The sequence below is a fragment of the Lycium barbarum genome, chromosome 6 (genome assembly GCF_019175385.1).
Source record: "Lycium barbarum isolate Lr01 chromosome 6, ASM1917538v2, whole genome shotgun sequence".
NCBI classification, from domain to species: Eukaryota; Viridiplantae; Streptophyta; class Magnoliopsida; order Solanales; family Solanaceae; genus Lycium; species Lycium barbarum.
Window position 1 is genome coordinate 63,099,076 of NC_083342.1, and position 6,996 is coordinate 63,106,071.

Genomic DNA, 6,996 nt, shown 5'->3' on the forward strand with positions numbered 1-6,996 from the left:
ACACAGCATGCATACCAATATATTGGAAACTCACCACAAATTTATTGAATTGCAGGAAAATAAGGAAGATTATACCAACAACGGCACTCTCCTACTTCCACTGTTCAATAAATATAACAACTAGATAATGTATACGGTAAAAATCGGATATATGTTAAACAGGTGAGATCAAAGACCGAAGGAAGAAAAGAACAAGAACGTACATGAAGGCTCCTGTTCTGAACCGGAGGAATGTTTGGATCGGAGCAAAAGAAGGCGTCATTTGGTCCGGTTCGCCCATGACCGGGTTGATCGTTGTCATTGGTCCGTTTGGTCGAGGCCGTTAGCCCGTTTGATCGTGGCCGGTGGTCCGGGTGATCCGTTGCGCGGTTGCCACGCGTCGATAGCGTCCTGCCATGTTCAACTGCCAATTTACGGGTGTCAGATCGTACGGTCAACCTAACCCAACTCAGAACTTTTTTATTATTATTTTATTTGTTTATGTTGTTTGAAGCCCATGGGGCACTACTATAAATCTCATGGGGCACTACTATAAATAAGGGGCATTGTCCTCCTCTTAAGGGGTTGACTCCTTCTTATCAAGAATTCTTGTAATAGCAAAATATATACAAAATCTCCCTCTCATACATCAGATTCGTTCCATATTGGGTGTGTTTGTTTCTTACGTTACTTAAACCAAATACACTTGTGTATTAATAGATACACGAATCTACAACAAACTATCGATCATCACTTGCTCCTTTATAGCACGTCCATATATTTCTTTTCTCTATCAAATAAGTTCAAGATATAACCGCATATCCTATACCTCACCTACAATTTTAATTGATTATCCAAATTCGGGGTAAACAGTTTGGCGCCCATTGTGGGGCTAGGATAATAGTGGTCTTTTATCTTGATCTCTACCTTACCCATCTAAATCAAAAACACCTTTTGTTCGTCTCTAAAAAACGGACTAAATGGTTGACAGTGGGCAATCTGGTCACGTCAACAACAACGAAATCGTGGCCGAAAACGAAGGACTGCCAAACCCCGCTGATCCTAACCCCATTAATTCGAGGGAGGGCCTCAACCATCAAACACCGTGGACCAGGAGAATGCCGCCCAACCGGCTACCGACCCTTTAAATACACATAATTCGGTTACTTTGTCCCGGACTCAGGGCCGGAAAGAACCGGAAGCCCCGAATGATAATATTGACTTACGTTAAATTTTTGAAATGTTGCAGGAGCAGAAAGCGGCGATTGTCGAACAAGGAATCGCAATAGCCCGATTGCAGAACGGAAGGGATACAACGACCGCGGAGAAAACGAGCGGTGTTGCTGAACCCAGAAGGGATGAGGCACACGTTATTGAGAGCAATGGATCCGAAGCTCGTTCCTCCACCGAGGTTCTAAAAATGCTCGAAACTTTGTCAAAGCGGGTAGACTCGACCGAAAAGAGGGTCGAAACATACAACTCTCGGGTGGATCAAATCCCGGGGGCTCCGCCTTTACTGAAGGGGTCGGATTCGAAGAGGTACATCGAAAGGCCTTTTCCTCTGAGTGCAACCTCGAAATTAATCCCGAAGAGATTTAAAATGCCGGATATCCAGAAATATGACGGCACAACGGACCCACACGAACACGTGACATCATACACATGCGCCATAAAAGGTAATGATATGGAGGAGGACGAGATTGAATCGGTGTTGCTGAAAAAATTCGGGGAAACTTTGTCAAAAGGAGCATTGACATGGTATGACCATCTACCCGAACATTCGATCACCTCTTTCGAAATGCTCGCCGATACCTTCACCAAAGTTCACGCCGGTGCCAAAAAGGTACAGGCCCGTAAGGCCGACATTTTCCGTATAACCCAAAGAGATGACGAGTTACTGCGTGAATTAGTCAACCGATTCCAAAGGGAACAGATGGAACTCCCCCCGGTTCCAGAAGAATGGGTTGTACAAGCTTTCACAAAGGGGCTCAATGTTCAGAGCTCAACGACTTCGTTCAAATTAAAAGAAAGCTTGTTGGAGTACGAGGCTTTGACATGGGCTGATGTCCATAACCGATACAAGTCGAAGATTCGGGTGGAGGATGATCAATTCGAGCTTCCCCCGGGGCCAATAAATGTGAACAAAATTTTTGAGAAGCCAAGGAAGGGTTACGAAACGAAGGCTGAATCGTCGAGGGAAAGGTATCAACCATACTCCCATTCGGAGAAGCAAAGCTTTAGGCCGGAGAAATCGAGGGTGAGTCCAAGTCGTTTCTCCGATCGGGGTAATAAACGGGCCGAGCGCCCGTCGAATAGTCGGGGTCTCTCATTCAGGAGCGATTCTGGAAGCTCTGCCGGCAACAAGGGCTCACCAAAGATATCGGAGTACAACTTCAACGTCAGTACCTCGGGCCTCATCTCGGCCATCGGTCGTGTCCCAGATGAAAGATGGTTGAGACCTCTAAGGTCGGATCCGGGCCAACGGGATCCGAGCATGGTATGTGAATACCGTGGAACCCATGGTCACAGAACTGAGGATTGTCGCCAGCTGAGAGAGGAGGTAGCCCGGTTACTGAAGAATGGTCATCTCCGAGAACTGCTGAGTGAACGAGCCAAAAGTCACTACAAGGAAAGGGAGTCTCATCAAAGGGCCGAGCCAGTAGAACCCCAGCATATAATCAACATGATAGTTGGGGGTATCGATACCCCTCGGGGGCCGGTGATGAAACGGGCCAAGGTTTCTGTTGTTCGCGAAAAGCGCAGCCGCGATCATTTGCCCGAAGGTCTATCACTTTCAGCAACGAGGATGCAGAGGGCATCATTCAACCGCACAATGATGCATTGGTAATTTCTGTAACTTATCTTTAAAACTAAGGTTAAGCGTATTTTGATTGACCCAGGTAGCTCGGCCAACATCTTCCGGTGGAGAGTGGTCGAACAGCTAGGGCTGCTCGATCAGATCGTACCGGTAGCCCGGGTACTCAGCGGGTTCAACATGGCGAGCGAAATCACAAAAGGGGAGATCTCATTGCCTGTGAACATCAATGGCACTATCCAGCAAACAGTGTTCTATGTAATTGAAGGGGACATGAAGTATAATGCATTGTTGGGCAGACCCTGGATACAGAGCATGAGGGTCGTGCCCTCAACACTGCATCAGCTGCTGAAATTCCCCACCCCGAAAGGGATAAAAACTGTCCGAGGTGAACAACCCGCTGCAAGGGAGATGTTCGCAGTTGAGGAAGCAACACCTCAGCCCAGAGAATCGGTTCAGAAGGAAGAAGATCTAACCGGAGGAGAGGACACCAAATAGCAATCAAAGCACACCGGGTCGGATCCGGGGTATGAGGGGGATGATTTCGATGTACCCATATCGTTTGTCATGCCGGATGACTCGGATGCAACCAAGTCGACTGTAAAGGAGGTGGAGCAGATCATCTTGTTCAAGTACCTACAAAACAGAAAGGTATACTTGGGCACGGGGCTAAGCCTGGAGCTCAGGAACAAGTTAATTGAATTTCTTCGAGCTAACGCAAATTGTTTTGCATGGTCCATATAGATATGACAGGTATATCACTAGAAGTGGCAACTCACAAGCTTAGCCTGGACGGGAAGTTTCCCCCGATGAAGCAAAAGAGAAGGCCCATGGCGGAAGCAAAACACGCCTTCGTAAAGGACGAGGTAACAAAGCTTTTAAAAATAGGTTCTATCCGGGAGGTAAAGTACCCGGATTGGCTAGCTAACGTGGTAGTGGTGCCCAAGAAAGGTAATAAATTTCGAATGTGTGTTAATTACAAGGATTTAAATAAAGCATGCCCGAAGGATTCATTTCCGTTGCCTCACATCGACAGAATGATCGATGCAACGGCCGGACATGAGATGTTAAGTTTTCTCGATGCTTACTCCGGGTATAACCAAATTCGGATGCACCCGGAGGATCAAGAGAAAACATCCTTCATTACCCGGTATGGGACTTACTGTTACAATGTCATGCCTTTTGGATTAAAAAATGCCGGTGCAACTTATCAACGCCTAGTTAATGAGATGTTCGAAAAACAAATAGGAAAAACAATAGAAGTTTATATTGACGACATGGTATTCAAGTCCTTGGAAACAGAGGACCATTTAAAACATTTGAAGGAAACCTTCGATGTGCTCTGCAAGTATAACATGAAGCTCAACCAGGAAAAATGCGCCTTCGGGGTAAGATCCGGCAAATTTTTGGGTTTCATGGTGTCAAACCGGGGGATCGAAATCAACCCGGACAAGATCAAGGCCATCGAGGATATCGAGGTGGTGAATAACGTCAAAGGAGTACACAGGCTCACCGGGAGGATAGCGGCGTTGAGTCGCTTCATATCGAGGTCCAAGTGAAACTACATCGATTTAAAGAATGGACCATGCAACACATACCGAGGGAGCAGAACAGCGAAGCAGATGCATTGGCAAATTTGGGCTCCTCGGTCGAAGGGGAAGAAATTATCCCAGGGACTACAGTGCACTTGTTTAAAACGGCAATAGAAAACGGACACGCCGAAATAAATACAATGGGTTTAACTTGGGATTGGCGCAACAGGTACATCGACTACTTGCGTGATGGGAAGCTCCCGAATGACCCAAAACAATAACGGTCATTAAGGACCAAAGCTGCGCGTTTTTGCTTGGTAGACGGCCAATTGTATCGACGGTCTTTCTTCGGACCCCTGGCCAAGTGTTTGGGTCCCGGAGAGACAGAGTATGTGATGAGAGAGGTACACGAGGGAACCTGCGGCAATCACTCCAGTGCCGATGCTCTGGTCCGAAAGATTATCAGGGCCGGTTATTATTGGAACCGGATGGAGGAAGACTCGAAGAATTTTGTCCGTAAATGCGACGGGTGTCAGAGACATGCATCGATGATTCATCAACCCGGGGAGTTGTTGGATTCGGTGGTGTCGCCCTGGCCTTTCATGAAGTGGGGAATGGACATCATCGGTCCATTACCATAGGCACCAGGTAAAGCCCGTTTTATTCTGTTTATGACTGATTATTTCTCCAAATGGGTTGAAGCGCAGGCCTTTGAAAAAATCAGAGAGAAGGAAGTCATTGAATTCATATGGGATCACATCATCTATCGTTTCGGCATCCTCGCTGAGATAACTGTGATAACGGGCCCCAGTTCGTGGGTGGCAAAGTCAACAAATTCCTCGAAGGGTTGAAAATCAAGAAAATTGTATCAACCCCGTATTACCCGTGTGCGAACGGACAGACGGAATCCACGAACAAGACAATAATCCAAAATCTGAGGAAAAGACATGAAGCATCAAAGCATCATTGGAGAGAAATATTACCGGAGGTATTATGGGCTTACAGAACCACATCGAAATCAAGCATGGGGGAAACTCCTTTCTCGTTGGTCTAAGGGGCTGAAGCCCTTATTCCCGTGGAAGTCGGAGAACCAACCCTCCGGTTCCGATATACAAACGAGGAGTCAAACGAGGAGGCCATGGCCATAAGACTCAACCTCACGGATGAACTTAGCGAAAGCGCGTCGGTCCGTATTGCAGCCCAGAAACAGATGGTGGAAAGGTACTACAATCGGAGAACCAATTTTCGTCATTTCCAGGTTGGGGACTTGGTGCTTCGAAAGGTTACCTTGAACACCAAGAATCCTAACGAAGGAAAACTGGGTCCGAACTGGGAAGGACCGTACAAGATAACTGAGGTAACTGGTAAAGGATCATACCAGCTGGAGTCCATGGACGGGCAACGGTCTCGCAATAATTGGAATGTGGCTCATCTGAAAAGATACTACTGCTGAGGTATGAACTCCCCATGCTCTTCTATTTTGACCCTTCTTTTTTGTAGGAAACGGAGTACTGGGAAAGAAAAGAACCTTCTGAAAACATGTGTTGCACTCTTTTCCTTAGTGCGGTTTTGTCCAAAATGGGTTTTCCGACAAGGTTTTTAATGAGGCAACAAGTACAACGTGTTACTTGATAAAGATAAAGGACAAACGTCTGGATTCTCAGAGAATGGGGACTTAATAGCACTCACCCGGTCTTACAGCTCGGATGAGAGCTAGGGGACTATCACACCCACTCCGGAGTTTGCCCCGGTTAGCCGAAGCCAGAGGCCGCCCTCAACAAACAAAACCGAATCTAAAATATTAGGTTCCGATGTAAGGACCAAACGATCAAAAATGAATCGTGTCCACGCAATATTTGCTACGGAAAAACAAAGAACCGGACCTTCTGCATTAGGTTCCGATGTAAGGACCAAACGATCAGAGTGAATCGTGTCCATTTAGTACTTGCTACGGCAAAGGCAGGAGGAAAAAGTTCGTTCTCATGTATATAAATACTTGCAATGCAAAAATTATCGAAAGTTTGGATAATATTCTCGAAATGTCTTATTGGTAAAGCACTTTACCCCGAGGATTACTGTCGTATTTTGGCACTACTTCATTCATATGCCCGATACCGGGCGCTACGGTCGAAATTTGACAAAGGAAACAAGGTCATAACGAACCGAGCCAAAATTGTTAACTCCACAAACGGGGACTTTTACATCAAAATCCAGCTAAGGCTGAGATTCAGGTGTCCAAAAAATACCGGCCCTAAAAGGTAAAAATAGCCGAAAAATTCCGGCTCTAAAAAATGCCCGACGTGATTCGAAGACGTCCGAATTCACAAAGCTAATATAAGTCCCACGGGCAAAAACTCAATAAAATTCTCGGACGAAATGCACCGGATGAGAGAAAATGCCGATATATAGGCACAGTCAGAAATAATGACTCCTTAAAAACGAAACCGACAATTCGGGCGGAAACCATAACAAAACATTCAAGCAAAGTGAAGAGTCAAGGAAAATACATGTTCCATTTATAATGAAGGATTTTTACATTGAAAACTACTACAAAGGCAAAAAATAACAAAAGGCTAAGTACAGGCCCTAATCTATCCGGAATGGCTGGAGCTGGAGTGCTCGGACACTGTCCGCTCGGAGTCATCAGAGTCGGTCCTGAGGGCACCCTTT